The 23,671-nt window shown below is 41.8% G+C and overlaps 1 protein-coding gene across 1 annotated transcript in view; it reads right to left on the bottom strand.

The window, feature by feature from the left end:
- The window catches only part of PLA2G5 (phospholipase A2 group V), a 54,269-nt gene that overhangs the window by 26,428 nt on the left and 4,170 nt on the right, over positions 1-23,671 (bottom strand). Inside the window, exon 3 of the mRNA XM_037730418.1 lies at positions 3,143-3,203. The gene's annotated coding sequence lies outside the window, so the exon portion shown is untranslated. The remainder of the gene's footprint in view (positions 1-3,142; positions 3,204-23,671) is intronic.

Below are 23,671 nucleotides of genomic sequence, written 5' to 3'. Positions count from 1 at the left end.
AAAAGAAATTACAAATCAAAATAACCATTACAGACCTATTACAGATGGCTAAAATCCAAAACGTTAACACCACAAATGCTGCCAAGGACATGCAACAGGGACTCCTTCAAAGCCAGTGGAAATTCAAAATGGTATGGCCACTTTTGGAAGACAGTTTGACAGTTTCTTTTGTGGGCGTGTGCAGTGGCTATTCACAAGTGTCATCATAGCATACTCCAGTCTTGAACTCCTAGGCTCAAGAAATCCCTCCTGCCTCAGCCTCCTGAATAGCTGGGACTACAGGTGCTTGCCACCACACCCTGCTCCCATTTGACAGTTTCTTACAAAACTAAATATAGTGTTACCATTCCATCCAGCAATTGTACTCCTAAGTATTTACCCAATAGAGCTGAAAACTTATGTTCACTCAGAAACCTGCAAGCAAATGTTTATAGCAGCCTTATTCATCATTGCCCCAAACTGGAAGCAACCAAAAGTTTCCTCAACAGGTGAAAGTATAAACGAACTGTGATACAGACATACAGTGGCATACTGTTTAGCAATAGTATAAGAAATAAGCTATCAAATCACAAAACGACACAGAAGAACAGAAAGGCATAAATGAAGTCAATCTGACAAGGCTATATACTCTATAATTCCAGCTATATGACATTCTAGAATGAGCAAAACTATGATGACAGTAGAAAGATCAGGAGTTGCCAGGGGTTTGGGAGGACAGAGGTGAAGAGGCAGAGCACAGAGGATTTTCAGGGCAGTGAAACTGTTCTGTGGGATATGGATACGTGACATTATGCATTTGTCAAAAGCCATAGAACTGTACATCACAAAGGGTGAACCTGAATGTATACTATGGGCTTTAATAATAATATATTCATATTGAGTCATTAATTGTAACAAGTGTGGCACACTAATTTGTGATGTTAATGAGAGGACTATCTATGTACGTGTTGGGATAAGGGGGCAGTATATGGGAACACTATACAATTCTTCTGTAAATCTAAAGCTCTTCGAAAAAGAAGAATCTATTAATTTAAAAAGAATTCCTGACTGGGTGTGGTGGCTCACACCTGTAATCCCAGCACTTTAGGAGGCTGAGGCGGGTGGGTCACCTGAGGTCAGGAGTTCAAGACCAGCCTGGCCAACATAGTGAAACCCCATGACTACTAAAAATACAAATAATTAGCCAGGTGTGGTAGCACGGGCCTGTAATCCCCACTATTTGGGAGGCTGAGGCAGGAAAATTGCTTGAACCTGGGAGGCAGAGGTTGCAGTGAGCCGAGATTGTGCCACTGCACTCCAGCCTGGGCGACAGAGCAAGACTCTGTCTCAAAAAAAAAAAAAAAAAAAAAAAAAAATTCCTATTGCAGTAAATGCCCTTAAGTTATTGTGTGCATTCTCATTGCAATGCAAGCATGACAAATACTTCATTTTCTTCCTTTGTTTGAGGTCTATGTTGTGTTTGACATGATTTGGTGCTCTCCGGCAGTATGTCTCACATTTTCCTGTGTCTACAAGTCAACTGAGCAATCTTGCTAAGATACAGATTGTGATCTACCAGGTAGGTCTGGGGGAAAGCCTGAGACTTTTACATTTCTAACACACTCCCTAGTGCTTCCCCTGGGGCTGGTACAGGGTCCACGCTTGGAATAGCAGGACCTGCAAACAGACAAACAAACAAGACTGGAGACCCAGACGCTACCCTTTCTACTCCGTTTTCTTTTTTTTTTTCTTTTATGGTAGAGACAGGGTCTTACTATGTTGCCCAGGCTGGCCTCGAACTTCTGGCCTCAAGCAGTCCTCCCACCTTGGCTTCCCAAAGGGCTGGGATTGCAGGTATGAGTTACCATGCCTGAACTTGTATTCTGTTTTTTATTTATTTATTTTTTTGAAACAGTCTCACTACAATCTACACCTTCCAGGTTAAAGCGATCCTCCCACCTCAGCTTCCCATGTAGCTGGGACTGCAGGTATGCACCACCACGCTTGGCTAATTTTTTGTATTTCTAGTAGAGATGGGGTTTCACCATGTTGGTCAGGCTAGTCTCAAACTCCTGACCTCAAATGATCTGCCCACCTCAGCCTCCCAAAGTGCTGGGATTACAGATATGAGCCACCATGACTGGCCTGTATTCCATTTCTAAATAAGGAGGCAGAGCTATCTAATTTTATGACTATGCTAACCAATAGTTATATATATTTTTTAATTGATCTTGAAATGTCTCTTTCCACTGATGTTTCACCCTGAGTCATATCCATTTTCTATTTCCAAAGGCATTGGAGTTCCCTGCTCCAACTAACTGAGCCAGTTGAGATCAGAAGTTCATATGTCCCAGAGAAACTCAACGAAAGGGCCGTAATGCTCCCCGGCAGCCAAAGAACCACCAAGTGTTTGTATTTGCACAAGTCAAGTGTGTTTCGTATTCTAGAGGCTATCAAGGTCACTGCCAGAGTTGCCCAGACAATGGCTACGTTGTGGTCAGTAAGGACGTGCTGCTTACTTGAAGGAGAGTCTTAAGCAGGTGGCAAACATGAGGAGAGAAGGTGGTGGCGTTGGACAGATTTCATGTTCCCTGATAGCTATGGCACAGGGCAAAGACTCACAGAGGATTGGAGTTCCATTTCTGCCATGAACTCACTGAGCCTGTTTCTCCATCAATAAATTGAGATGACTGAGCTCCATCCTTGTTAAAAGCTCCTCTAACTCTGCATAATTATTTTCATTTTAAGAATATTCATTCCAAATCAGGGCCTGGCTCTTTATTTTCCAGGCAAGGGTTTCACGTTTTGAACTGCACCCTCTGCACCCACCATGTTTATCCTGCCCTGGGTCCATAGAAGAGTGGTCAGATGAGGCATCTGTCCTTCCAGCTGCCTGACTGCATGTCTTAAGACTCCCAGGGTCACATCCCAGAACTGATCTGTCAAGGAAACAGCTGCTTCTACCACAAGAAGGAGCACAAGGAGCTGCTCATCAAATCATGCAGCTGTTGCTACCATCCCCAGAGTCACATCTACATTATGACAGCCTATACCAGCAAATCGATGCTTTACATCCTGACTCTTTCCCACTCACTCAATTCTGATTTCAGTTCCCAAGCAAATATATCTGATAGACAGAATCTTAAAATGGATGAAAGCTTACCTGCAAGGAAGTCTTAGCCTTCGTTTTCAGCTTTCCAGCCTCTGCAGAGTAGCAAGGTGCACTAGAAGGAGATGAAATAGATGTTGAGCAAACCAGTTCATAGATAACCTCCACTGTTAGTAATCCCTTCATTTATCTGACTGACATGCATGACCCTCGTCCCATATTTGTACTTCAATTCCAACTAAGTGGTCCTCCTTTGAGCCTCTTGTCCAGTAGCATGAAGACCCCAAAATGGCCATATGGCCATATGGTCTTTCTCTCTCTTTTTGTTTAGACAGGGCCTCACTCTGTCACCCAGCTGGAGTGAGGCAATCAGGCCTCACTGCAGCAATGCAATCAGGGTGGTGCAATCAGGGCTCACTGCAGCCATGACTTTCTAGGCTCAAGCTACCCTCCCACCTGAGCTTCCCATGTAGCCAGCACTACAGGCATGCACCATCACATCCGGCTAATTTTTCTAGTAGAGACAAGGTCTTGCCATGTTGACCGGGCTTGTCTCGAACTCCTGAGCTCAAGCAACCCTCCTGTCTTGGTTTCTCAAAATGCTGGGATTATAGGCATGAGCCACCACACTTGACCATGTGATCACCTTTTTTTTTTTTTTTAAATTGAAATAGAGTCTCGCTTTATCACCCAGTCTGGGTGATTCTCTCACTTCAGCCTCCTGAATAGCAGGGATTACAGGCATACAGCACCATGCCTGGCTAATTTTTGTATTTTGGGCAGAGATGGGGTTTCACCATGTTGGCCAGGCTGTTCTTGAACTCCTGTCTTCAGATGATCCTCCCACCTCGACCTCCCAAAGTCCTCGGATTACAGGCATGAGCCATTGCACCTGGCCCACGTGATCATCTTTAATGCTTAGTTTAGTTGAACCAATTTTGTGTACCCTAAAGATATTCCTCACTTAGCTACTAATATCTTCGACTTCATGAGTGGGCTGCAGAGGAAACTGTTGGCCCTGACACAATCCAGAAACCAACTTGTTAAATCGAGAATCTGCTGCTGGAGCTGCAGCTCCAGACTCTAACACCCCTCCTACACACTGTACTGGCAAAAACTTCCTCCAGCCTTGACTCACTTGGCCATTAAATCAGTTCTGAATTGAGGGCTCATATGATTATATCTTATTTATGAATCCTGAATCTCATTCAGAAACCTAGCTGCAAAAGAGACCAGGCATGTTGTCTACAAGAAGTCCACTTTAATATAAAGACATGTATAGGTTAAAAGTAAAGGGAAGGAGAAAGATATACCATGCTAACACTAATCAAAAGAAAGCTGGAGTCGCTACACTAATTTCTACAAAGCAGATTTCAGAGTAAGGAAAATTATCAGGAATAAAGAGAGACATTTACACAATGATGAAGGGGTTGATTCTTCAAGAAGACATAACAGCTGTTAATGTGTGTGCCCCTAACAGCAGAATGTCAAAATACATGAGGCAAAAACTGAGAGGACTACAGGAGAAATAGACAAAGCCACTACTATAGACAGAGCCAGCAGGCAGAAAGTCAGTAAGGACACAGTTGAACTGAACAGCACCATCTATCAACTGGATCTAAATGACATTTATAGAATACTTCTCCCAAACAACAGTAGAAACAACACGCTCCTCTCAAGCTCATGTGGAACACTCACCAAAATAGACCACATTCTGGGCCATAAAACATACCTTAACACGTGTAAAAGAACAGAAATCATGCAATGTATGCTTTTAGACCACAATGGAATTAAACGAGAAATCAATAACATAAGATAGCTAGAAAATCTCAGAATAATTGGAGATTAAACAACATACTTCTAAATAACATATGAGTCAAAAGAGAAATCTCAGGAGAAATTTAAAAATATTTCAAACTAAGTGAAAATGAAAATATAACAATCAAAATGTGTGGGATGCAGTTGGGCACGGTGGTTCACACCTGTAATCCCAGCACTTTGGGAGGCCAAGGTGGATGAATCACCCGAGGTCAAGAGTTCAAGACCAGCCTGGCCAACATGGTGAGGCCCCGACTCCACTAAAAATACAAAAATTAGCTGGGTGTGGTGCACATGCCTGTAGTCCCAGCTACTTGGGAGACTAAGAGAATCACTTGAATCAGAGAGGTAGAGGTTGCAGTGAGCTGAGATCATGCCATGACACTCCAGCCTGGGTAACAGGGGAAGGCCCCATCTCCCCCTACCAAAAAAAAAAATTATGGGATGCAGCGAAAACAGTGTTTAAAGGAAAATATAGTATTAAACACATACATTAGGAAAAAAAGAAAAGATCTAAAACCAATAATCTATGCATCTACCTTAGGAAACAAACCAAAAAAAAAAAAAAAAAAAAAAAAAAATTCCTATTGCAGTAAATGCCCTTAAGTTATTGTGTGCATTCTCATTGCAATGCAAGCATGACAAATACTTCATTTTCTTCCTTTGTTTGAGGTCTATGTTGTGTTTGACATGATTTGGTGCTCTCCGGCAGTATGTCTCACATTTTCCTGTGTCTACAAGTCAACTGAGCAATCTTGCTAAGATACAGATTGTGATCTACCAGGTAGGTCTGGGGGAAAGCCTGAGACTTTTACATTTCTAACACACTCCCTAGTGCTTCCCCTGGGGCTGGTACAGGGTCCACGCTTGGAATAGCAGGACCTGCAAACAGACAAACAAACAAGACCGGAGACCCAGACGCTACCCTTTCTACTCCGTTTTCTTTTTTTTTTCTTTTATGGTAGAGACAGGGTCTTACTANAGAGAGAGAGAGAGAGAGCAAGCAAGCAAATTAAGTTCAAAGTAAGTAGAAGAAAAAGAAATAAAAATTAGAGTAGAAATCAATGAAATTGAAAATAGGACATCAACAGAGAAAAGCAATGATACCAAAAGATGATTCTTTGAAAAGATCAACAAAGTTAATAAATCTCTAGCCAGGCAACTAAAAAAAATACAAAATACAGAAAAAACTAATATTATAAATGAATGAGGGGCCATCACCACTGATAACATGGACATTAAAGGAATAAAAGGAAAATTATAAACAACTTCATGCTCAGAAATTTGATACCCTAGATGAAATGAACTGATTCCTTGAAAGACACAGGTAGCCAAAACTCACATAAGAAGAAATAGATCATTTGAATAGGCCAACATCTATTAAATAAAATGAATCAATAATAACTTTCTAAAATAGAAACCACTGGGCCCAGGTGGTTTCACTGGTAACATTCCACCAACATTTAAGAAAAAATCATCTCCTTCAGAAGGTAGAAGCAGAAGGTATACTCCCTAACTCATTCTATGAGGCCAGTATTATTCTAACACCAAAACTAGACAAAGACATTATAAGAAAGGAAAATTACACACCACATCTTATAAACATAAATGCAAAAATCCTCAACAAAATATTAGGACACTGAATCCAATAATGCATAAAAAGAATTACACACCACAACCAAGTGGGGTTTATTCCACATATACAAGGCTGATCCAACATTTTAAAATCAATTAATGTATCCTGTTGCAACAACAGCCTAAAGAAGCAAAACAACACAATTATAACAATAGATATAAAAAACGCATTTGACAAAGTCCAACATTTATTCATGATTAAAAACTCTAGCAAACTAGGAAGAAAAAGGAACTTTTATTGAGTTCCAAAGACTGAGCCTAGGATGGAGGCAAGATGGCCGACAAGATGTAGCCAGGAGGAGCACCTGCCACTGAGGGACTGGAACATTGGAAAGTCTGGCACATGTTGAGTAGATCTTTAGAGGGAAGGCATTGAGAGATACTGCAATGGGGCAGGATATTGATGATGCAAGAGGTTATGTATTTTGGGCTGAAGGGGTATATGGGAACCCTTTGTACTTTCAGTTCAATTTTGCTTTGAACCTCACAGCTCTAAAAAGTAAAATCTTTTAGAGGGAGGGAAAAGAGAGAAAAGGAAATGCAGTGTTTAGCCTTTTAGCCTCTGGAATTCAGGGAGAGATACCAGGAGGTTGGAATAAATGTTGAGTGAGCCAACACTCCCTGCAGACTTCAGGTAAAATGTCATCTCCCTGGAGAAACTTCTCTGACCTTCAGACTAGTTGAGGCTGTTGCAGCACTTGGTTCTCCACAGAACTTGGTTGTCCAATACATGACTACTACATGTATTGGCCAGGGTTCAGTGAGGGAAGCAGAAACATTATGGCATTAAAGAATAAGAGATTCATTATGGGAAATAGGCCTCCTGTAATTTTAAGAAGAGCTAGGGAAGCAAAAGTCTAAAAGAGAGAGTGAAACCACCAAAGAAGCGTCACTGCTAGTCCCAAAGTACTAGGTAGGTGGACAAGTTAGATCTGCAGGGAAATCTGAGAAACTATCTCCAACTGCCAGGGTAAGATGGGCAAATGAGCGCTTCTGGAGAAGTCTACTAGAAGGGATTATCCCAGTGCGGCTACCAGCTCTATGGTCCTGCAGCAAACATCAGGTGGTGGCCAGAGCTGCAGCTGGTCATCAGTACCAGCAGGCAGTAACCCCTATTCTAAATTTTGATGTCTTATAGTATTTGGCAGGGATATGTATAAAATTTCTTGATTAATAAATACAAACAAAAAATGCATCCTGGAAATTCTTAAGACATTTCTAATATTATACTTTACCGATAATTTTAAAGCTAACTTATTTATTAAAGATATTTACTGGCCAGTGCGGTGTAATCCCACACTTTGGGAGGCCAAGGTGGGCAGATCACAAGGTCAAGAGATTGAGACCATCCTGGCCAACATGATGAAACCTCGTCTCTACTAAAAATACAAAAGTTAACTGGGCATGATAGTGTGTGCCTGTGGTCCCAATTACTTGGGAGGCTGAGGCAGGAGAATTGCTTGAACCAGGGAGGCAGAGGTTGCAGTGAGCTGAGATCATACCACTGCACTCCAGCCTGGTGATAGAACGAGACTCCTTCTCAAAAAAAAAAAAAAAAAGATTTTACTTAAGTTATATAAATTTGAAAAAGAATTTGACTACTCTTTTCTTTTTTCCTGATAAAGTATTTAATTCAAGAGCTTTTATTTTCTTAAGCCAGTTAATTAGAGCTCTTTTATATATTTTCAGTAGTGAAACATCGTGTACACAACACATAAATACCTAGATGTATTAGGTATGCCAGTAGAAGTATATCTTATAGATTCATAAAAACTTCTTTTTTCCTCTCTTTGACTTTAAAATTCTTGAAAAACTATTTCAATAGGTAACCTCTATCAATTATTGATAACCCTAGGCAATTATCATCTAAGTAGCCTTAAATTTACATATTAAAAACAACTCAGGTGAAAATAAAATAGCAAAATTTACATCATAAGGTACAGAGAGAAAAATCTGGTGTACTAGAGGGAAATTAAAATTGATTGAATTGCCAATTAAGCATAAAATTATAGAAATTATAAAGGCCTTTTAAATATATACACATGCACACATACACACAAACACACACACCAAGTCAGGTAGAGTTGGTCAAATCTGGCTGGTGAAAGACCGGAACAAACAACAACAACAAAAAACCAACAATATGATCACTGAGAACTCTAATGGTGAAAAGAAATTAAGACCAGCTGGTTGTTATTCTTCAGTCAAGACAAAACCTAAATTCAGCTACTTAGCTAGGGATGGGTCTCAGACTGAAGACCGTCCTCTACCATCCTAGAAACAGGAAAAAAACTCAAACTCATTCTCCCTGCTGGGAGTGAGTTCAAACTCCATAAAGGAGTTACCTGACTTCCAAATCATGGAAACAGGAAATCTTGCCTTCCTTATTGGAAGCAAGTAAAACCCAAAAAATGGGGATTGGGGGACGAGTTGCGCAGCAAAATAAATTTTAGATCTCGACCAAATTTTGGGAGATCAGGGATTCTCTGGAGGCGGTGCTCCCAGACCTCAGCAAATTGTTCTATTGGTTTGAGCCACAAAGTTAGCTTATGCTGGTACCAAGCACCTATAGGAGGTTTGTCAAAGGTCAGAGGTACCTCCATTCAGAATCCCTTTGTGGTTGCCAAAATGTAAATGCTGAATATCTGAGACAGGGCTCAGTTGATTTAGAAAGTTTATTTTGCCAAGGTTGAGGACACACACCCATGACCCAGCCTCAGCAGGTATTGATGATATGTGCCCAAGGCAGTCGGAGCACAGTTTGTTTTTATACATTTTAGGGAGACATGAGACATCAATCAACATATGTAAGATGAATATTGGTATGGTCCAAAAAGGCAGGACAACTTGAAGTGGGGAGGGAGCTTCCAAATCATAGGTAGATAAGAGACAAATGGTCACATTCCTTTGAGTTTCTGGTTAGCCCCTCCAAAGGATGCAATCAGATATGCATTTATCTCAGTGATCAGAGGGGTGACTTTGAATGGGAGACATGTTTGCCCTGAGCAGTTCCCAGCTTAACTTTTCCCTTTAGCTTAGTGACTTTGGGGCCCCAAGATTTATTTTCTTTTTACAGAATAATTATTGATGTCTTTGACTGGAATTGGAGGTAACAGTATGAATTTATCATGCAAGTAAATGAGTGAATGTGTGAGTGTGTGAGAGTGTGTGTGTGTTTGTGTGTGTGTGTGTGTGTGTATTTGCCAGCTTTGAAGAAGTGATATCCCACTAACAATGAGCACTCTAGTTCCCAGATATTTATTTCTAAGTGCCATTCTGAAAAAAAGAAAAAGAAAAGAACCATGACATGTCAGGAAAAAAAAAATGGCTAATTCCAGGACTTTGGAAGACAGAAGATAAGTTTGGAGCATTTTGTGGTGTCAGAAAGTAGGATATGCTAAAACAAAACAAAAACAAAATCTGGGGAGACGCACACAAGCAAGAGGGCTGAATAGGACTCTCCATTGCTTATCCCTTTGCAGAAACAGCATCTGAAAAACTATCCATGTGCAAAAATACCTTTACAAAAGTTAAGGAAACCAGGTGAAAGATTACAGCACCTGGGTATAGCAAAGGCCATATAGTATAGCTTTACTATAGCATATACTATGGCTATACTATAGCAAAGGGTATAGTAAAGCAAAATAAATTTTCTAAATAACAATTGACACATTGAAGAGAGTAGGAAGGACAGTTTTTTGTTTATGTGTTTGTTAGCTTGTTTCTTTGTTTAATGATGTTGTTGTCTATTTTGAACAAAATCATTAAGGGTGGAAAATTTTGAATACAAGAGTAGAAAAAAGACTCAGAATTCCACGAAGATGGCCAAATAGGAACAGCTCTGAAGCATAGCTCCCAGTGAGAGAGATACAGAAGGGGAATGATCCCCACATTTCTATCCAAGGCATCAGGTTCATGTCAATGGGACTGGTTGGACAGTGGGTGTAGCCCAAGGAGGGAAAACTGTGGCAGGGCAGGGCACTGCCTCACCCGGGAATGCAACTGACCAGAGGATTGGGGACTTTCCACCCCAGCACTCTGGTTGAGATACTGTACTTCTCCATGCCCTCTGCAACCCACAGACCAGGAGATCCCCACCAGGCTGAAAAGTGCTGTGAGCTACCAACACAGATCTGAGTGGCAGCTCTGGCAGATGCCATGGGTTGTCAGCACAGATCTGGGTGAACATTTTGACTAGCACCGAGAGCACCTGTGAGATGAAGCTACCCACTCCCCAGAAAGGGGGGGAGCTGAAAGCAGGGAGACAGGTGATACAGTGGGGTGGGTCTCACCTCCCAAAAGACCAGCAAACTGAAGCCCTCTCACTTGAGAGTTTTGCAGCCAACGCATCAGTTTGAGCTCAACCTGGGATAATCAAGCTCAGCGCAGGGAAGGGCGTCTGTCATTGCTGACACAGGTCTAAACCTAACTGTGTAAACAAAAGCCAGAGGAAGCTTACACAGCAGCTGGACAGAGTCCATGACAGCCCAGCAGCACCTCTGCAGACAGACAAGGGACAGACTGCCTCCTCACATGGCCCCCTGACCCCTGTATAACCAAAAAGACATCTCATACAGGAGAGCTCTGGCTGTCACCTGGCAGGTACTTTTCTGGGACAAAGATACCACAGGAAATATCAGGCAGCAATACTTCCTTATTTGCAACTCCCACAGGTGATTCCCAGGCAAGCAAGGTCTAGAGTGGACCTCCAGCAGCCCTACAGCAGAGGGACCTGACTGTTAGAAGGAAAACTAAAATACAAAAAGAAATAGCTCCAACATCAACAGCAAGGACATCCACTCAGAGACCCCATCCAAAATCACGAATTTTAAAGATCAAAGGCAGATAGATCCACAAAGATGGAAAGAAACCAGCACAAAAAAGATGAGATTATCAAAGACTAGAATGCCTCTCTTCCTCCAAGGAATCACAACTCCTCACCAGCAAGGGAACAAAACAGGGTGGAAAATGAGTTTGACAAATTGACAGAAGCAGACTTCAGAAGGTGCGTAATAACAAACTTCTCTGAACTATAAAGGAACATTTTCTGACCCAATGCAAAGAAATTGAAAACCTTGAAATGCTAACTAGAACAACCAGCTTAGAGAAGAACATAAACAACTTGATGGAGCTGAAAAACATAGCACAAGAACTTCGCAAAGCATACACAAGTTTCAATAGCCAAATCAATCAAGCAGAAGAAAGGATATCAGAGATTGAAGATCAACTCAATGAAATAAAACAAGAAGGCAAGATTAGAGAAATAAAAGTGAAAAGAAATGAACAAAGCCTCCAAGAAATATGGGCTCATGTGAAAAAACCTAATCTACACTTGATTGGTATACCTGAATGTGATGGGGAGAATGAATCCAAGCTGGAAAACACTCTTCAAGATATTATCCAGAATTTCCCCAACCCAGCAAGGCAGGCCAACATTCAAATCCAGGAAACACTGAGAACACCACAAAGGTAGTCCTCAAGAGGAGCAACCCCAAGGCACATAATCATCAGATTCACCAGGGTTGAAATGAAGGAAAAAATGCTAAGGGCAGCCAGAGAGAAAGGTTGGGTCACCCACAAAGGGAAGCCCTTCAGACTCACAGCAGATCTCTCAGCAGAAACCCTACAAGCTGAAAGATAATGGGAGCCAATATTCAACATCCATAAAGAAAAGATCTTTCAACCTAGAATTTCATATCCAGCCAAACTAAGCTTCATAAGTGAAGGAGAAATAAAATCCTTTATGGACAAACAATTGCTGAGAGATTTCATCACCACCAGACCTGCCTTACCAGAGCTTCTGAAGGAAACACTAAACAAGGAAAGGAACAACCTGTACCAGCCACTGCAAAAACATGCCAAATGGTAAAGACCAACGATGCGATAAAGAAACTATGTAAACTAACAGACAAAACAAGCCAGTAACAAAATGGCAGGATCATATTCACACATAACAATATTAACATTAAATGTAAACAGCCTAAATGCCCCAATCAAAAGACACAGATTGACAAACTGGATAAAAAGTCAAGACCCATCAGTGTGCTGTATTCAGAAGACCCATCTCACATGCAAAGACATACATAGACTCAAAATAAAAGGGTGGAAGAAGATTTACCAAGCAAATGGAGAGCAAAAAAAACAGGAGTTGCAATCCTAGTCTCTGATAAAACAGACTTTAAACTAACAAAGATCAAAGGAGGCAAAGAAGGGCATTACATAATGGTAAAAGGATCAATGCAACAAGAAGAGCTAACGATCCTAAATATATATGCACCCAATACAGGAGCACCCAAATACATAAAGCAAGTTCTTAATGACCTACAAAGAGACATAAACTCCTACACAATAATAGTAGGAGACATTAACACTTCACTGTCAATATTAGACAGATCAACGAGACAGAAAAGCAACAAGAATATCCAGCACTTAAATTCAGAGCTGGACCGAGTGGACTTAATAGAAATCTACAGAACTCTCCACCCCAAATCCACAGAATATACAATCTTCTCAGCATCACATCGCACTTACTCTAAAACCGACTACATAATTGGAAGTAAATCACTCCTTAGCAAATGCAAAAGAATGGAAATCATAATAAACAGTCTCTCAGACCACAGTGCAATCAAATTAGAATTCAAGATTAAGAAACTCACCCACAACTGCTCAACTACATGGAAACTGAACAACTTGCTCCTCAATGATGACTGGATAAACAATAAAATGAAGGCAGAAATAAAGATGTTCTTCAAAACCAACGAGAATGAAGACACAACATACCAGAATCTCTGCGACACATTTAGAGCAGTGTCTAGAGGGAAATTTATAGCAATAAATGCCCACATGAGAGGCAAGGAAAGATCTAAAATCGACACCCTATCATCAAAATTGAAAAAGCTAGAGGAGCAAGATCAAAAAAATTCAAAAGTTAGCAGAAGACAAGAAATAACTAAGATCAGAGCAGAACTGAAGGAGATAGAGACACAAAAAGAAAACCTTCAAAAATCAATAAATCCAGGAGCTGGATTTTTGAAAAGATCAACAAAATAGACTGTCAGCCAGACTAATAAAAAAGAAAAGAAAGAAGAATTGATTAGATGCAATAAAAAACGATAAGGGGATATCACCACCAATTCCACAGAAATACAAACTACCACCAGAGATTACTACAAACAACTCTATGCACATAAACCAGTAAGCCTGAAAGAAATGGATAAATTCCTGGACGCTTACACCCTCCCAAGACTAAACCAGGAAGAAGTTGAAACTCCGAACAGACCAATAACAAAGTCTGAAGTTGAGGCAGCAATTAATAGCCTACCAACCAAAAAAAATTCCAGGTCCAGACAGGTTTACAGCCGAATTCTACCAGACGTACAAAGAGGAGCTGGTACCATTCCTTCTGAAACTATTCCAAACAATGCAGAAAGAGGGAGTCCTCCCTAACTCATTTTTTGAGACCAACATCATCCCGATACCAAAACTTGGCAGAGACACAACTAAAAAAGAAAACTTCAGGCCAATATCCATGATGAGCGCTGACGCAAAAGTCTTCAACAAAATACTGGCAAATGAATGCAACAGCACATCAAAAAGCTTATCCATCATGATCAAGTAGGCTTCATCTTGGGGATGCAAAGCTGGTTCAACATACTAAAACCTATAAATGTGATCCCTCACATAAACAGAACCAAAGACAAAAGCCAAGTGATCATCTCAATAGCTGCAGAGAAGGCCTTCGACAAAATTCAACAGCCCTTTATGCTAAAAACTCTCAATAAACTAGGTATCGATGGAACATATCTCAAAATAATAAAAGCTATTTATGACAAACCCACAGCCAATATCATATTGAATGGGCAAAAACTGGAAGCATTCCCTTTGAAAACTGGCACTAGACAAGGATGCCCTCTCTCACCATTCCTATTCAGTATAGTATTGGAAGTTCTAGCCAGAGAAATCAGGCAAGAAAAAGAAATAAAGGGTATTCAATTAGAAAAAGAGAAAGTCAAATTGTCTCCATTTGCAGACAACATGATTGTGTATTTAGAAGACCCCATTGTCTCAGCCCAAAATCTCCTTAAGCAGATAAGCAACTTCAGCAAAGTCTCAGGATACAAAATCAGTGTGTAGAAATCACAAGTATTCCTACACACCAGTAACAGACTAAAAGAGAGGCAAATTATGAGTGAACTCCCATTCACAACTGCTACAAAGAGAATAAAATACCTAGGAATACAACTAACAAAGAATGTGAAGGACCTCTTCAAGGAGAACTACAAGCCACTGCTCAAGGAAATAAGAGAGGACACAAACAGATGGGAAAACATTCCATGCTCCTGGTTAGGAATAATCAATATTGTGAAAATGGCCATACTGCCCAAAGTAGTTTATAGATTCAATGCTATCCCCATCAAGCTACCATTGACCTTCTTCGCAGAACCAGAAAAAAATACTTTAAACTTCATATGGAACCAAAAGAGAGCCTGCATAGCCAAGTCAATTCTAAGCAAAAAGAACAAAGCTGGAGGCATCATGCTATCTGACTTCAAACTATACTACAGGCCTACAGTAATCAAAACAGCATGGTACTGGTACCAAAACAGAGATATAGACCAATAGACCAGAACAGAAGCCTTGGAGGCAACGCCCCACATCTCCAACCATCTGATCTTTGACAAACCTGACAAAAACAAGCAATGGGGAAAGGATTCCCTGTTTAATAAATGGTGTTGGGAGAACTGGCTGGCCATGGGCAGAAAGCAGAAACTGGACCCCTTCCTTACACTCTACACTAAAATTAACTCCAAATGGACTAAAGATTTAAACATAAGACCTAACACCATAAAGATTTAAACATAAGGCCTAACACAGAAGAAAACCTAGGCAAAACCATTCAGGACATAGGCATAGGCAAGGACTTCATGGCTAAAACACCAAAAACCATGGCAACAAAAGCCAAAATAGATAAATGGGATCTAATTAAACTTAAGACTTTCTGCACAGCAAAAGAAACAATCATCAGAGTGAACCGGCAACCAACAGAATGGGAAAAAAATTTTGCAATCTAGGCATCTGACAAAGGGCTAATATCCAGAATCTACAAAGAAATAAAGCAGATTTACAAACCCATTCAAAAGTGGGTGAAAGATACAAACAGACAACTTTTAATAGAGGACATTTATGAGGCCAACAAACATATGAAAAAATGCTCATCATCACTGGTCATCAGAGAAATGCTAATCAAAACCACACTGAGATACTATCTCATGCCAGTTAGAAGGGCAATCATTAAAAAATCTGGAGATAACAGATGCTGGAGAGGATGTGGAGAAATACGAACAATTTTACACTGTTGGTGGGAGTGAAAATTAGTTCAACCATTGTGGAAGACAGTGTGGTGATTCCTCAAGGATCTAGAAATATAAATACTTGACCCAGCAATCCCATTACTGGGTATATACCCAAAGGACTATAAATTGATCTATTATAAAGACACATGCACACGTATGTTCGTTGTGGCACTGTTTACAATAACAAAGACCTGGAACCAACCCAAATGCCCATCAATGATAGACTGGATAAAGAAAATGTGGCACATATACACCATGGAATACTATGCAGCCATAAAAAAGGATGAGTTCATGTCCTTTATGGGGGCATGGGTGAATCTGGAAACCATTCTTAGCAAACTGACCCAAGAACAGAAAACCAAAACACCTCCTGTTCTCACTCAATGGTGGGTGTTGAACAATGAAAACACATGGACACAGAGAGGGGAATATCACACACTGGGGTCTGTTGTGGGGTGGGAGGCTAGAGGAGGGACAGTGTGGGGTGGGGAGGTTGGGGAGAGATAACATTGGGAGAAATGCCTGATGTAGGTGACGGGGGGATGGAGACAGCAAACCACCGTGGCATGTGTGTACCTACGCAACAATCCTGCAAGATTTGCACATGTACCCCAGAACTTGAAGTACAATTTAAAAAAAGAAAAAAAAGAAAGAAAGAAAAAAGACTCAAAACAAAACCCATTTCAGTCCATTGTGGTTCTTTGTGAGTAGAGTATGGTAGTGAGAATGTCATCCAAAATATCTAGTTTATAGATTTTATTTTATGGCCCACAAGGTCAAATGAGAGATATATTACAGATGGTTATATTATAAACCTAAGTTTAAGAAACCTGATCAAGCTAATACTCCCAGTCTATCCTTTTTGTGATCTGATTAAAAGCCTGCAAATCTTGAATTACCTAAAAACTATACAGAATGGAATACACACAGTGAGTATGTAAAGTTCTTATAAAACATGGAACACAATCAATGGCTTCTCTTTCTCCCCTTCCCCCAACTTTCTCAAAGGAAATTTCCTGTTTCTAGAAAATGTTTACAACAAAAGAAGAGCTCGCAGGATCAGACTAAGTAAATTGCAATAAGGAGATGTGGTGTGAAGTCCAATAATTCTTTGCAACAAGGTGGAGCTGAAGCGTAGACCTAGTTCTCCAAGTGTAATTCTTGTCTGTTTAGTCCTTGTTTTGTCCTCTTTGAACATTACTATGCCAGACATAACATTGCTTTTGGAAGCTTAAAGGAACCCTGGGGAAACAAGTTTACTGACACCTTCTATTGCCCAGAGGCCAGAATCAATGATACTGCCCTCCAAAAGACATTAATGTCCCTGCTTTGGCCATAATTGACCCTCATGATAAGATAAACAATTTCATCGAGGAATTTCTCAGAGAAGCCCTTTCCTCTGGAGGAAAATCACAGCTACACCTCAGGCCCCCAGTCACAAGATGCTAGGATATGCCACAGTCACAGATTCTTGCCTGATGGGCAACTTACATCCACAGACAGTAAACCTGTAACTCAAGACTCAGGTGCCACAATAGGTTCACAAGACCCTACCTGAGCTTAGGAACCTAGTTCCACAGCCTCTCCAAGCACCTACACCTGGAATCCAGCACCACTGCAGCTGAATGTAGACAATGTCAGATCTGATGCCAACAGGAATATCCTCAGCTGTTTCCCCATAGGAGGACCCAAAAGCCCTTGACACTGAGGACATCAATAACTACACGGCTGCTGTTACTGCCAAAGCTTCTACAGCCTAGGACACTTAGTTGACCACTATTATTACTGATATATATATTTTTGAGACAGGGTCTCACTGTCACCCATGCCAGGGTGCAGTGTCCAATCATAGTCTACTGCAACTTCAAACTCCTGGGCACAAGTGATCCTCCTCCCTCAGCCTCCTGAGTATCAGGGACTACAGGCATTTACCACCATGCCCAGTTAATCTATTTCTTGTACAGATGGGGTCTTGTTATGTTGTCTCAAACTCCTGGGCTCAAGCAATCCTCCTGCCTTTCCCTCTCAAAGTGCTGGGATCGCAGAAGGATTTAACCTTACCTAGAGCTGAAACAAATTTAGAGAGCAGAGCAAAATATAAAAGTAGGAGAAGCAGCAGGAAGAGTCCTGTGGGCACTCCTGGTCCCCAGGAACGCCATTTCTGACTTTGTCTCACAGGGGTCCTTGGGGAGGGCTGCCAGTGTAATTGCGGAAAGACCACAAGGAGAAGGAAACTTCCAGTTGAACTTTGTAATAATTTTGACTGGCTGTGAACTTTTCTGGCCAGAATGGTTTTTTGGGGGGTGTGGTGGGGGGAGCAGAGAACAGGAATTGCAGGTATGAGCACAGCATACACAGCAAGCAAGGAGGGACAAAGTCTAAAAGCCCTGCTTGCTTTCTCAGCGGGGTGGCTAGTAGCCTGGGGCAAGATCTCAGCCCTGCTCACCAGCTTCCTGGATATAAACTCTGTGCTGGTGGTGGAGCACAGTGCGAATGAGACCAGCCTTGCTGGCTGCGTGGGAAATGGGTGAAGTCTGTCACTGCCAGCTTTCCCCTACTTCCCTAGTGACCTGTATGACACAACAGAGGCAGCCATAATCCCCCTGGGAACATGATGCCATTGGCCTGAGAACCACACGCCTATCCCCCACAGCAATCCCCACCCAACAAGAGTCTAAGCTCAGACATGCCTAACTCTGCCCCCACCTGATGGTCCATCTCTACCAGCCCTGGTAGCCAAAGATAAAGAATGTAATCTCTTGGGAGCTCTATGACCCTGCCCATTGCCTTAAAAACCTGAATACTTACCTAGGCAAGCTTGTATTCCCCCACACTACCACAGCTGATGATCTCTTGAAACTACCAGCCCCTGGATGGAGGTCAGCCAATGCAAACCATTACAGCAACTCATAGCAGAACAACGCTGCTCCAAGAAAAGGGGAAACAACAGCTAATTCCGCTGCCTGTAACATCCCAGCCAACCAGAGGTCCTGAGTCTGTTCTTGTGACAGCTTCACTGCTAGCACAACCAGCATTCAAGCAAACCGGCACACCAAGCAAAACTATAACCAAGGACCCTCACAGAGTCCATTTCACTTCCCTGCTACCTCCACTGGAGCAGATGCTGGTATCCAAGAGACCTGAAGATGGATCACACAGAACTCTTTAAGGCATTCCCCAGTACCAGCCCAGAGCCCAGTAGCTCTGCTGGGTGTCTAGACCCAGAACAGTAATGATCACTGCAGTCCAGCTCTCAGAAAGCCCCATCCCTAAAGGAAGGGAGAGAGCACCACATCAAGGGGTCACCCCATGGGACAAAAGAATCTGAACAGCAGCCCTTGAATCCAAGATCCTTCCTCTGACTCAGTCTACTCAAATGAGAAGGAACCAGAAAAACAATTCTAGTAATATGACAGAACAAGTTTCTTAAATGCCCCCATAAGATCACACTCTGAATTGTCAGAAAAAGAATTCAGAAGGTCAGTTATTAAGCTACTCAAGGAGGCACCAGAGAAAGGTGAAATTCTAAAAATAATACAGAATATGGACAAGAAAATCTTTAGAGAAATGGCATAAATTTTTAAAAATTGCAATTTCGGGAAATGGAAGACACATGGAAATGCAAAATATACTGGAAAGTTTCAACAATAGAAGAAAACAAGTAGAAGACATAATTTCAGAGCTTTAAAGCAAGGCTTTTTAATTAACCTAATCTGACAAAGAAAAAATGATTTTTAAAAAATAAACAAAGCCTCCAATAAGTTTGAGATTATGTTAAATGATGAAATCTAAGAATGAATAATTTATGTTCCCAAAGAAGAAATCTAAAAGTTTGGAAAACTTATTTGAGGGAATAATTGAGGAAAATTCCTCTAGCCTTCCTAGAGATCTAGACATCCAAATACAAGAAGCTCAAAGAACACCCAGGAAATTCATCACAAAAAGATAATTACCGCCGGGCGCGGTGGCTCAAGCCTGTAATCCCAGCACTTTGGGAGGCCGAGGCGGGTGGATCACGAGGTCAAGAGATCGAGACCATCCTGGTCAACATGGTGAAACCCCATCTCTACTAAAAATACAAAAAATTAGCTGGGCGTGGTGGCGCGTGCCTGTAATCCCAGCTACTCAGGAGGCTGAGGCAGGAGAATTGCCTGAACCCAGGAGGCGGAGGTTGCAGTGAGCCGAGATCGCGCCATTGCACTCCAGCCTGGGTAACAAGAGTGAAACTCCGTCTCAAAAAAAAAAAAAAAAAAAAAGATAATTACCTAGACACGCAGTTATCAGGTTATCTAAAGTTAAGACAAAGGAAAAAATCTTAAGAGCTCTCTTAAGAAGCAAAGGTAACAGGTAGCCTATAAAGGAAAACCTACCAGGTTAACCGTAGATTTCTCAGCAGAAACCCTATAAGCTAGAAGGGATTAAGTATCTTTAGTCTCCTTAAACAAAACACTTATCAGCCAAGAATCTTGTATCCAGCAAAACTAAGATTCAGAAATGAAAGATAAAGTCTTTTTCAGGCAAATGCTGAGAAAATTCACCACTACCAAGCCACCACTACAAGAAATGCTAAAAAGGAGCTCTAAATTTTCAAACAAAACCTTGAAATACACCAAAAAACCCTCCTTAAAGCATAAATCCCACAAAACCTATAAAACAATTATACAATGAAATAAAAAAACAACAACAAGGTATTCAGGCAACAACTAGCACAATAAACTGAATAATACCTCACATCTCAATACTCATGTTGAATGTTTAAATGACCTATATGCTCCACTTAAAAAAAAAAACAGAATGGCAGAATAGATAAGAATACACCAACCAAGTATCTGCTGTCTTCAAGAAACTCATCTAACACATAAAGACTCACATAAACTTAAGGCAAGGGGGTGGTAAAAGATACTCCATACAAATGGGCATCAAAAGCAAACAGGAGTAGCTATTCTTATATCAGACTGTTAGTCCAAACTGCACCATTTCGTCAGAAGCCCACTATTTCACAAACCTTGGTCAAAATGAAACATTCCACAGAGGTTCAGGCTGTGAGAGACAGCCTGTTACCATACTCTTCTGGGAGAATATGCAAGGAACACCAAATTCCACTGGAAAAGGGCCAGAACTGCCTCATCTTGGGAACACATCATCAACATCTTCCGAGGCAGCAGACCATGTCCTCCACACCCTTGCCCCAGTCTGTAAGCAGCAGTGGGAACTGGCATTAAGCTGGTATCCCAGCTCTGTAGGTCTTATGCTAGACACAAAGCCTGCATTTGCTGTTAAGCTGCTCTCTCTCTCTCTCTCTCTGTTTCTGTGTCTTTCTTTAACCCTTGCCTTCCCTTCAAAACATAACATTTTTGGTGCCTAAATCTGGGACAGGGATTCGGTTCTAAATGGTTAAGTCTTATCTTGCAATCTGGAAAGCAGCAAGCAGCAAAAACTAGACCTGGGCCTGCTTCCAGATCCTGAGTAGATTCCCTATTCCCAGGTCCCTTTTCCTCAGTCTCCCTTCTTCTCCAGCCCTGGGCTGACCTCCAGATCCTGATCAAACCTCCCTTCCTCTTTTTCCTTCCTTCCCCTTTCCAGGTGGCTCTGGCAGTGATCACCCTCATTGCTGGACATCACATCCAACACCTGTCTCCAATTAATGGGTGAACCTCTCTTTTCCTCCTTTCCAGATTCCTCTCTATTTCTGCCAATTTGCCAGAAAATCCCAGCACTGGGTGAGAGGTCTTCCCAGTCACCAGGAGACCATGGCTTGCCTTCTCAGGGGACACCCTCAGAATACTTGCCACTCTAGCTGCTCCTCATTATCCACCTTGTTACTTTCTGTTAATCCTGATGCTTGAAATGTTTCTAAACCCACAATAGCCAAACATCACATCCCAGTCAAAATAACCCTCCAAAACCTCTCTATTTTCCTTCATCAGTCTCAATATCCCCTTAACCCAGCTGGTCCCAGGGGCCTCAAACCTATTAACTGTAAACATTTACAAGCTCGAGTTCTCAAGCCTGTCAACTCTCCCCATAACACCCCAGTCCTGGCTGTCAAGAAAATACAGACGGGTCTTACTGCTTGATCCAGGATATCTGGGTTAATAACCAGGTGGTGGCTCCAATCCATCCCCAACCTATATACTCTACTCTCTCATATTCCCTCTCTACCACACACTTCTCTGTATTGGATCCAAAGAACACCTTTTTCACTATTCCATTGGATCTGGTTTCCCAGTCTTTTTACTTGGTCAGAACCTGATACTCACACATCTGCCCAACTAATATAGACTTCCATAGGGGTTCTGAAATAGCCCCCACCTATTCGAACAGGCCCTGCCCAAGGACCTGAACTTTCCCTTGCTCCTAACACCCTCCTCCAATACATCATCTTAGTTCCTCCCTTAACTTGTCCATCCAACACACCACTCAGCTTTTAAACTTCCTCCATAGTTGAAGATATTAGGTCTCACTCAAAAGGCTCAGGTAGCCCCAAACCAGGTCACTTGCCATGGGATTGTTCTAACCCGATAGAAGAAAATTTTCAGTGCTGCAAAAGAAATGGCACTTGAACATAAATTTTCTCAGCAAGGCAATTTTACTTCTATAGAAGGGTGGGTCTCGTGGATGGAGCAATGGGGAGAGAACACCTGAACAGGGGAGGGGAAGGGGCTCTTATCCCTGATGCTGGTAGCCCCTACTGCTGTGTTATTCCCCTATTGCTTAGAGTTGGACCGTACAGTCTAAGCTAATTAGTCTAATTCTAATTGGTTATTTTAAAGAGAGCAGGAGTATGAGCCTGAGTGGTGGGGTGAACAGTTTCACCAAGAAAAATGGTTATGGAACACATGACTATAGGTGACTCAGGTCAGAGCAGGTGACCAGGAGTGACTCAGGATGGAGCAGGCAACCAAGGGAACAGATGTGAACTATTGATTAGAGCTGGTGAGAAAGTTGTTTACTGAAACTAGGGGCAAGGAGATAAAGAGAACAAGGAAGTTAAACTTTAAAAATGGAGAACAAAGAACACAGAAACTGAACATACTGGCATACTGATTCTTTGAAGAGAAATTCAGAACTCACCGTATTTAACACCCCTAACTATTTGGCCATCCCAACCCAACAAAAGGAGCTAATTAGGGACATGCCCCTTCCCCACACTAAGAAGGGCCTCCTCTCCTTCTTGGGCCTTGTGGGATACTTACAGCTATGAGTTTCCAACTTCAGCTTCCTGGCCAAGCCGCTTTATGTGAATTCACAGATAGAAATATCTCACAAGGCTCATCCTAGAACCCCTGAACCCAGATTGCCCCATCAAAACTTTTAAAAATGCCCTTTTAATGATCTCAGCACTGGGACTGCCCAACCCCACCAAGCCCCTTACTCTGTATGTACATTCCAACCAAGGCCTTGCTCTTAGACTGCTCTGCCAAACATATAGCAACATCCCACAAACCACTGCATACCTCTCAAAACAACTGGACTCTGTCATCCAAGCCTGGCAACTCTGCCTGAAAATCTTGGGTATGGGCCAGGCATGGTGGCTCACACCTGTAATCCCAGCATTTTGGGAGGCTGAGGCGGGTGGATCATAAGGTCAGGAGTTCAAGACCAGCCTGGCCAACATGGTGAAACCCCATCTCTAAAAAAAATACAAAAATTAGCTGGCTGTGGTGGCACGTGCCTGTAATCCCAGCTACTCAGGAGGCTGAGGCAGGAGAATAGCTTGAACCAGGGAGCTGGAGGTTGCAGTAAGCCAAGATCGCACCACTGCACTCCAGCCTGG

This window comes from Cebus imitator, unplaced genomic scaffold, assembly GCF_001604975.1.
Source record: "Cebus imitator isolate Cc_AM_T3 unplaced genomic scaffold, Cebus_imitator-1.0 Scaffold15, whole genome shotgun sequence".
NCBI lineage: Eukaryota > Metazoa > Chordata > Mammalia > Primates > Cebidae > Cebus > Cebus imitator.
Note: the sequence above shows the minus strand (reverse complement) of the source record. Positions and strands in the feature narration are given on the sequence as shown.